This window comes from Schistocerca americana, chromosome 3 (assembly GCF_021461395.2).
Source record: "Schistocerca americana isolate TAMUIC-IGC-003095 chromosome 3, iqSchAmer2.1, whole genome shotgun sequence".
Lineage (NCBI taxonomy): Eukaryota > Metazoa > Arthropoda > Insecta > Orthoptera > Acrididae > Schistocerca > Schistocerca americana.
In genome coordinates, this window is record NC_060121.1 from 861,104,943 (window position 1) to 861,115,790 (window position 10,848).

Below are 10,848 nucleotides of genomic sequence, written 5' to 3' on the forward strand. Positions count from 1 at the left end.
TATACTTAACATTATGTTAGAAATATGAATGTCCTGCATTTCTTCGTTTCTCAACATTCGTCTTTCTGTTAAAGCTGTGCAACACATCATCTGTGGCAACTTCTGACGTCATTGGTCAAATCGGATGGGTTGTATCCCCTTCTTCAGTAGTCCCCTGGGCCGTATTTAACTATGTGGGGACGACAGATTGCGAAGGTGTGAAACAAACATTACGAATGCACAGTCTCAGACAAAGTAACCTATCTGACGTCCACCTGAGGTGGGTTAACACAGACAGTCTTTGCTCCCACCACCCTGACTCCGACTACTGAATTTTAAATATATGCTTTATCTTGTGCATTGTTATTAACAATAAAGTGTCTTTTGTCAACCTTAATTTTGGTTTCGCGGTTCTCTCCTAACTGTCCTACAGCAATAAGTATGTAGTGATTCCAGAGTACAGTAAATTTTATTAGTTTTTCGCCTACAAAGTGAATATTATTTATTGACATCATGCTCCATTATATTATTTGCAATACTGCAAGTGTGTGTATATGTGGAGTGTTGTGTAATGACTGTGTTGTACGATGAAGAGAGAAGGGAGAGGGTGAAACCTGATCCCAACATGTAGCCTACGATTAATGTCCACATCTGATAGAAGGATAATTGTCAACAGTATCACGAGCCCTCACTTCATGCGACACTACAGAAAGGTTTGGTATTTAAACCAGACATTGGCCCAGAGTGATCAGTAACTTTACATCACCATCTCTCCTCCCCTTATCGACCAAATACTGACAGTGAGAATCTTTTTTCCCGCTAGGATTGGAACTGGATTACTCCCAGGTCGAGTACCACTGCACAAGCATGCGTTAGCGACCTTGGCCGTGGGAGCGAGTTTACAAAGTGCATACAGCAATGTCACTCTACATCCAACAATGCGACATCCACAAAGACAACAGAATGATTATCTACATCTACGTGATTACCCCGCTAGTCACAATAAAGTGCCTGGAAGAGGTTCAATGTCTCTCTATCTTTCCACTCCCGAACGGCTCGGGAGAAAAAGTTTTTTTTATGTGAGCCCTGATTTCTCTTATTTTATCGTGATGATCATTTCTCCCTATGTAGGTGTGTGCCAATAGAATGTTTTCGCAATCGGAGGAGAAGACTGGTGATTGAAATTTCATGAGAAGATCCCGTAGCAACGAAAAACACCTTTGTTTTAATTATTGCCACTCCAATTGACGTATCATGTCTGTGACACTACCTCCCCTATTTCGCGATAATACAAAACGAGCCGCCCTTCTTTGAAGATTTTCGATGTCATCCATCAGTCCCACCTGATGCGGATCCCACACCGCACAGCAATACTCAAGAATAGGGTGGGCAAGTCTCTTTTGTAGATCTGTTCCACCTTCTAAATGTTCTGCCAATGAATCACAGTCTTTGGTTTGCTCTACCCATAACGTCATCTATGTGATCGTTCCAATTTAGGTTATTTGTAATTGTAATCCCTAAGTATTTACTTGAATTTACAGCCTTCAGGTTTGTGTGACTTATTGCGTAATCGAAATTTAGGTGATGTCTTTTAGTATTCATGTGAATAACTTCACACTTTTCTTTATTCAGGGTCACTTGCCACTTTTCGCACCATACAGATATCTTATCTAAATCATTTTGCAGTTCATTTTGATCATCTGATGACTTTACAAGACGGTACATGACAGCATCATCTGCAAACAATCTAAGATGGCTACTGACATTGTCTCCTCTGTTGTTAATATAGATCAGGAACAAAAGAGGGCCTATAGCACTACGTTGGGGAATATCGGATATTACTTCGGTTTTAATCGATGACTTTCAGTCTACTACTACGAACTGTGAACTTTCTAACAGGGAATCACGAATCCAGCCGCACAACTGAGGCGATATTCCATAGGCATGCACTTTGATTAGAAGACGCTTTTGAAAAATGATACTGTAAGCCACCCGAAAATCTAAAAAAAATTGAATCAATTTGACATCTCCTGTCGATAGCACTCATTACTTCATGAGCATTAAGAGCTACTTGTGTTTCGAAGAACTATATTTTCTGAATCCATGCTATGTCTCAATAAATCTTTTCCTTCGAGGTACTTCATAATGATCGAACACAGTATATGTTCCAAAACCCTACTGAAAATCGACGTAAGTGATATGGGCCTGTAATTCGGTGGATTACTCCTACTTCCCTTTTTAGGTATTGGTGTGACTTGAGCATTTTTCAGTCCTTGGGTCTCTCTGTGAGCGAGCAGTTGTTTATAACTGCTAAAAATGGAGCTATTTTATCAGCATACTCTGAAAGAAACCTGACTGGTATACAATCTGGAAGAAGAATGCAAGAATCTATCATCAAACGACTATGCAATAATTATAGGAGGTGCTAATGATGTGTATCACAATGAAAAAGTTGCAGCAACAAAAGCACTGAAAGAGTCACTGTGTAAGCTAACACATACCAATGTAATAGTGGCTAAAATACCTCACCATTATGATCTAATAGAACAATCATATGTGAACAACAAAATTAAAAAAGCAAATAACCTCTATGATTCAGTATGTAAACATTTCAAAAATGTAACAGTGATTGACATGAATGATATTTCAGACTGTTGCCACACCACAATTGTGCCCCTTAGCAAACCTTATCACTGTAACAGAGCTTGTCATACAAGCCATGGTCAGCATCTAAATGGCTTAGGAAAGTCACTTCTAAGCAAAAAATACCTGGGATTGTAAGAGAAAAATCAAGCTCTGCTAATAAAACAATTTATAGACTTCAGTTCATAGATATGGTACAGGGAAACTCCAAGTAGTGACCAAATCTGACACAAGTTGGATTTGATTACAACAGTTTGCAAGGGACAGTAAAGATAATGTAACAGAAAAAGCAACAAGTACTCCTCCCAGTAACAAAAACGATTTACTGTTATTTCATGTTAATGTACAATCCCTAAGACAAAAGGTTTAATGAGTTACAGTACTTGGCAGACAAAATTAACTGTAGCATACTGTGTATTAATGAGCATTGGTTGCATGACTCAGAAATAGATTTGTGTGTACCTTATGGCTACATATTAGCCACAAAATATTGTAGAACAAATATTGCACATGGCGGATTTGCAATCTACATCAAAGAAAACTTAAATCTGCAGCATTCAGTGATAGATCTACACAAACATTGTACTGAAGGTGTATTTGAAGTAGCAGCCATAGTACTGCATACCCAAAAAATTATCATTGCTTCTGTGTACCATATACCAGCCTCTGATGAAGAAGTTCTTATAGATAAACTAAATTCACTAATGAAATTATTCACTATACACAAAAATCACAAAGTTTTTATTGTAGGTGACTTTAATATACTGGGTGATCAAAATGTCAGTATAAATTTGAAAACTGAATAAATCGCGGAATAATGTAGATAGAGAGGCACAAATTGACACACATGCTTGGTATGACATGGGGTTTTATTAGAACAAAAAAAAAATACAAAAGTTCAAAAAATGTCCGACAGATGGCGCTTTATCTGATCAGAATAGCAATAATTAGCGTAACAAAGTAAGACAAAGCAAAGATGATGTTACTTACAGGAAATGCTCAATACATCCACCATCATTCCTCAACAATAACTGTAGTTGAGGAATAATGTTGTGAACAGTACTGTAAAGCATGTCCGGAGTTAGGGTGAGGTATTGGCGTTGGATGTTATCTTTCAGCATCCCTAGAGATGTCGATCGATCACCATACACTTGTGACTTCAGGTAACCCCAAAGCCAATAATCGCACGGACTGAAGTCTGGGGACCTGGGAGGCCAAGCATGACGAAAGTGGCGGCTGAGCACACGATCATCACCAAATGATGCGCGCAAGAGATCTTTCACACGTCTAGCAATATGGGGTGGAGCGCCATCCTGCATAAACATCGTACGTTCCAGCAGGTGTTTATCAGCCAGGCTGGGTATGATGCGATTCTGTAACATATCGGCGTACCTCTCACCCGTCACGGTAGCAGTTTTGCTGTCCAGCGCCATGTGTCGGAAATTTTGTTAACTTTTTTTTGTTCTAATAAAACCCCATATTATTCCAAGCATGTGTGTCAATTTTTACCTCTCTATCTACATTATTCCGTGGTTTATTAAGTTTTCAAATTTATACTGACTTTTTGATCACCCGGTAGATGTAAGGGAAAGTAGAAAAAATGTAAATGACATGGTTAACAGCCTAAAGGCACTAAACTGCTACTGTATAAATGAAAAACCTACTAGACTAGATGCATGCCTTGACAATGTAATTAGTAATGCAAATCAGGATCAACTAAAGCATGATGTGATTAAGTCAGAGTTATCTGATCATGACGGGATATGGGTCAGAATAGGCAGTTCTGAAACATGAACTGAAGGTGGTAGATTGGCCAAATACACTACACAATATAAAAATTCTTGATGAATGTTTCTCTATGTTTTTATATATCATTAAAAATGCAGTAGATAGTCACTCTCCACTTATCACAAAAAGATTCACCCCTAACAACAGAAAAAAATCTCAGCACTCTAACAAGCGGTACACTCTAGAGCTCAATGAGGACACTGCTACTTATACTAAAAAATAATAGTGATAAAAATGAGGAAGCCAGGAAACACTATGTGACCCTTAAGAAGCTGTACAAATATGAAATAAAATCAGCTAAATGTAAAGTAAATGATGAACATATTGCAGGCTCAAAAAATGCCTATGAAGCAGCTTGGAATATAATAAAAAGTGAAATCAATATGAGCAAACAGGAAGGCATAGTGCCTATAGATTGCAACATCCTTAACGAATATTTTATAAATTGTGCCAGCTCTCATTGTTTTTCTTCTTCTTCTTCTTCTTCTTCTTCTTCTTCTTCTTTTGGTAAAAATTATTCTGATAATATTTCAGCTGATGTAACCCTTCTTAAACAACAAGCACCAGCAACCAAGAAATTCTCTTGGTCAAAAATCACCTCCAGCCACATTATCAAATCTATAAAGAAACTTAAAAACTCAAAAACAGTGGACTATTACGGGCTTAGTAACAGTATTGTTAAACACATAGCCACTGCAGTCTAAATACCACTAACATATCTGACAAATCACGTACTTGAATAAGGAATATTCCCTGAATGTCTGAAAATGACAGTTACACTCCCAATCTATAAGAAAAGTGACAGGAAATGCCAAACAATTATAGACCTACATCAATAGTTCCCATTATATCAAAAGTAATAGAAAACTGCATACATATCCAAATTTACAATTATTTTGAAAGTAATAAATTATTGAGTAAGAACCAATTTGGCATTCGATCTGAACTATCAACAACCAAAGCAGTTGAATACCTCCTTAGTAATATATATGAAGGAGATGAAAACAAGAAACTCACTTGTGCTACGCTGTTAGATTTAACATAAGCCTTCGACTCAGTCACACATGAAATAATGATGAAAAACTAGAACATTATGGTATTGTAGATAAACCATTACAATTTTTTCAATCATACTCAAGCAATAGGGTAAAATTAGTAAAAACAAACTATCAAAAGTCAACACCCATGAAAGTAAAGAGAGGAATTCCACAAGGCTTAGTGCTTGGCCCTTTCCTGTTCATTGTTTACGTCAATGACTTCTCAAATTGTATGCCATGCAACAATGTACTGTGCACTGATGATATGACACTAATAACCGATGGAGAAAATCTACAAGATGTCATAGAATACAACAAAGTAGTATCAGAAATGAGCAGTGACTGGTGCAGAGCCAACCTTTTATCAATAAACAAATTGAAACCTGAAGAAATTTGCTTCACCCTGAAACCAATTGAACAGAATACAAAAAATGTCAAGTTACTAGGTTTACATATAGATAAAAAACTTACATGGACTGACACACAAATTATCTATGTGGCAAACTTGCTCGAACTCTCTTTCTATTACACAAACTGAGACACGTTATCAGTAAAAATCTGCTAATCTCCACATACTTTGCTTTTTTCCATTCACAACTGCAATATGGGGTACTTCTTTGGGGTAACTCAGTGGGTTCAAGTACCATCTTCAAGTGGCAGAAGAAAGCAGTCAAGTGCATATTAGAACTAGCACCAAGACAAAGTTGCAAAAATCATTTTAAAGAACTAAAGATAATGACACTACCTAGTATATACATTTATAATTGTTTAATATATGCTAAAGAGAACGCAAAGAACTTTAATTTAAGATCTGAAATGCATGTTCATAATACTGGAAATAATAGTAACATAGACCTACCATACACAAGGCTGACATTAACACAAAAGAGCCATAAACACCTTAGCTTGAAATTTTATAACAAACTCCCAAAGGCTGTGAGCGAACTACCGATGAATAACTTTAAGCAAACAATAGAAGTCTGGCTCAAATGTACGCCATATTACTCACTTGATGAGTTTCTAAACAGTGACACAAAAAAGATATGCTACATGAAACAAAAAACTGCCATATGAATTATATCTATATGTTTGTGACAGTAATGTACCAACAAAGACTTTTGCATGGATATGTAAGATGTACCATAAATATATCTTGATACTATTGTATATTTAACTGTTATGATTTATTATTATTATTATTACTATTGTGAATGAATATTTGTTGTATTATCAATATGACATTAGCATGTGTATCTGCTTGCCCTGCACAGGCACAATGATGTACAATAATAATTATTCTAATTTAAAAAAAATGTATTGAATACATTGATGATGCCAGTTGTATGCAAAACATACTGAAAGGCAAATAAAGATTCTATTCTATTCTGTTCTATTCTATTCTATTCTACTCTGCTTTAGTGGCACTGTCATCAGTGACTTCACCTTTGTTATCGTGAAGTGAAGGTATTGATTGTGTCTTGCCACTGGAGTGCTTTACATATGACCAGAATCTCTTTGGGTTTTCTGCCAGATTCCAAGACAGAGTTTCAGTGTGGAAATTATTAAAAGCATCTCGCTTTGATGCACGCAATATATTTCGAACTTCTGCAAAGCTTGACCAATCTTGGGGATTTTGCGTTCTTTTCAATCTGGCATGCTTTTTTTGTTGCTTGTGCAGCAACGATCTGCCCCGTTTTATGTACCATGGAAGATCAGTACCATCACTTATTATGTATGTGGTATATATATCTCATTTCCGTCGATACTATCTCTTTGAAATCATTCCAAATCTTTTCTACACTTTTGTGATCAGATCGGAAGGAGTTGAGTCTGTCTCTTGAAAATGCGTTAAGAGCATTTTTATCAGCTTTTTTTAAATAGATGTGCTTTGCGTTTCTTTTTGATAGTTGTGGTTGTTACAGTATTCAGCCTAGCAGCAACTGCCTTGTCGTCGCTAATCCCTGTATTCGTCATGATACTCCATATTTTTCCAGGATTAATCGTTGCTAAGAAGTCAAGTATGCTCCCACAACCATTTACGCTTCAACTGGGCTCATGATCTAATTGTTCAAAATAATTTTTTGAGAAAGCCTTCAGTACAATTTCGGATGACGTTTATGCCTGCCACCAGCTTTAAATGCATAATTTTTCTAGCATATCTAGGGTACTTTGAAATCGCCACCGACTATAATTGTATGAGTGGGGTACCTATTTGAAATAAGACTCAAGTTTTCTTTGAACTGTTCAGTAACTATATCTTCTGGGTCGGGGGGGGGGGGGGGGGGGGGTCGGTAAAATGATCCAATTAATGGTTTAGTCCGATTGTCAAGTATAACCTTCACCCATACTATTTCGTAGGAACTATCTAATTCAATTTCACTAAAAGGTAAACTACTTCTGACAGCAACAAATATTCAACCTCCAACTGTATTTAATCTATCCTTTCTGAACACTGTTTGGTCGTTTGAAAAAATTTCGACTGAACTTGTTTCTGGCTTTAGCCAGCTTTCTGTACCTATAATTATTTGAGCTTCTGTGCTTTCTATTAGGGCTTAGAGCTCTGCTTCTTTCCCAAAACATTTACGAGTGTTGACTGAAAAGTAATGCTTCCACCTTCGTAACTCTTCAACAGTTGGCAGCATTGGTACGCGGCAGGTACTGACTTGTCCTGTAGCCTCTTCTATATAGCTCCAGTTGGCGGGAAGTCTTAACATCGAACGGTTGTGTTGTTACAGTGTAAAGTATGGAACTCTGTGCAGACAGTCGGTCAAAGCGATTTAAGCAACGTGCATTCATTGAATTCTTGACAGCAGAATGTGTCACCCCAAAGGAGATTCATCAGGGAATGACAGCAGTTTATGGTGATTGTGTTGATGTGAGTACTGTGCGTCGTTGGGAGAGTAAGTTTAAAGATGCTGAAGTGGGAACATCTGACTTGTGCGACAGACAAAGAGTTGGACGTCCTGTGAAAGCAATCACCGAGTTTCACAAGCAAAATTTTGACAGATTGACTCAGAACGATCGTCGTATCACTCAGAGAGAAATTACAAGCACAATTGGCATTTCACAAGAATGTGTGGGTCACATTATTGCTTTGCTTGGCTATTGGAAGATCTGTGCACAATGGGTACCCCGGATGCTGACTCCTGAAATGAAAGCACACAGATTTGAAATTTGCCAGTAACTCCTCTCGTATTACGATGATGAAAGTGACGCCTTTCTCCATTCAATTGTGACAGGAGACGAAACGTGGGTACACCATTACGACCCGGAGACGAAACGCCAGTCTATGGAATATCGACACAAAGACTTGCCCCAGAAAAAAAATTCAAGACGCAGCCCTCAGCTGGAAAAATCATGGCCACAGTGTTCTGGGACGCAGATGGTTACCCATATTGATTTCCTTGATCTTGGAACAACAGTAAATTCAGAGCATTACTTCACATCGCTGAGAACTCTGAAACGACAGCTAACAAGGGTCCGAAAGGAAAAGGAAAATGTTTTCCTGCAGCATGACAATGCCAGATCACACAATTCACATGCCATTACAGCAGAACTTCAGAGACTGAATCTCACCACCTTGCGGCATCCTCCATACAGTCCAGATTTAACACTGTCTGACTTCCATCTGTTCCCGATAATGAAAGACAATATGTGGGGACCTCATTATGCTTCTGACGAATGTGTTGAGAGAACTGTGAGACTGTGGTTGCAGAAACAGATTGTCGACTTCTTCCGTGACAGCTTCAGAAAACTTTTTCATCGTTGGCAGAAAGGTATCCAATTGGCTGGTGATTATGTGGAAAAGTGAATATTGACAATTAAAAATCACATTCTAAGGATTATTCCTGCATTTGATTTATTAAAATATTCCCAACCAAACCCAATTAACGAAGTTCGAGGCGTTACTTTTCATTCAACCCTCTTACAACTACCAATCGTTTCCACAACTACGCTACTGTGTTTTACCTGCCCCCTTTTAGACAGTCACCCTTTCTGTGGTTTCCTGAGACCCTCTAACCTAAAAGACCGCGCAGTCCCTTCCACACAGCCCCCACCACCCATGTAGCTGCTTCCTGTGTGTAATGAACTTGTGGCCTATTAAGAGGAACCTGGAAACCCACCACTCGATGGCGCATGTCGAGGAATCTGCAGCCTACACGGTCACAGAACCGCCTGAGCCTCTGATTCAGACCCTCCACTCAGCTCTGCATCAAAGGACGACAGTCTGTTCTGTCGACGATGCTGCAGATGGTGAGCTTTTCCTTAATCTCGCAAGCAAGACTGGCAGTCTTTATCATTTCCTCTAGCTACCCAAAACCAGAGAGAATATCCTCCAATCCAAAGCGACATACGTCATTGGTACCAACATGAGCCACCACCTGCTGTTGGCTGCAGCCTGTACTCTTCATGACTCCCCCCAGTATACACACGAAATGCACACTGGATTCCTTCTCCCAACTACCAGCAAACCCACACTCTGTGAATGCCCAGACCTTGCGAGCCAAGAAACTTCCTCTGGAACAGTGTGGACGACATCTGTGAGCAACAGTAGACACTAGAATTATGTCAGACGTTGTCCTGTGGTCCATTTGGATACTACGGTTACCTCCATCACCAAAGCTGATGCTAATTTGGGGGAACAGGGGCTGACTGTTATTAAGCTAAATTTTAATTTATGCAGTCCAACAGAGATGACAAGAAGCAATTGCAAGACACAGAAATGCCTTGGATTTCAAACCAGCTGCAATGCTGTCGCAGCCACAACTGGACAATGATATTTGACACTGAGCTAGCACAAGTGCTGCTGACATCAACTGACTGCATGACGTGAACCCACAGATACGCATGAGCCTCCATCCCACTGTAAAGAACAATGTAGCAGCAGATGTGTGCGCATGGCGTCATCTTTGCTTGTTTCACACATGCTTTGGCAGCAGAATGCACAATTGTTCAACTCTTAGCAAGTTCTCAATCTGTGATGGCAGTCCACAATAGGCGCACTGGTCTGCCCAACAGAATCAAGATGCTTACACAACAAGAAGAAATGCTAAACCAACAGAGTACCCCCATCTATAGCTAGATCTTCGCACACATACAACTGAGAGCAGCTAATAACACACCAGTGTGACAGTTCAGAACTGTCAGATTAATTGTAGATATTGGACTTGGCGGCTAAAAGTAGCATATGTGTGTGGAAAGTAGCATATGTATGTGGATTCATCTTAGGTGTGAATTTTATTCACCATTTTCACCTTGGCTGGACCTATTGACCAAGGCAACTAGGCAGACTGCTTCAAGTGAAACTGCACACAAGCATGCCATTTTATGGGATAACTTGACACACTGCATCTACAAACTTCTCCTTCCACAGACAAACTGAACTGTGTACTGTCAGACA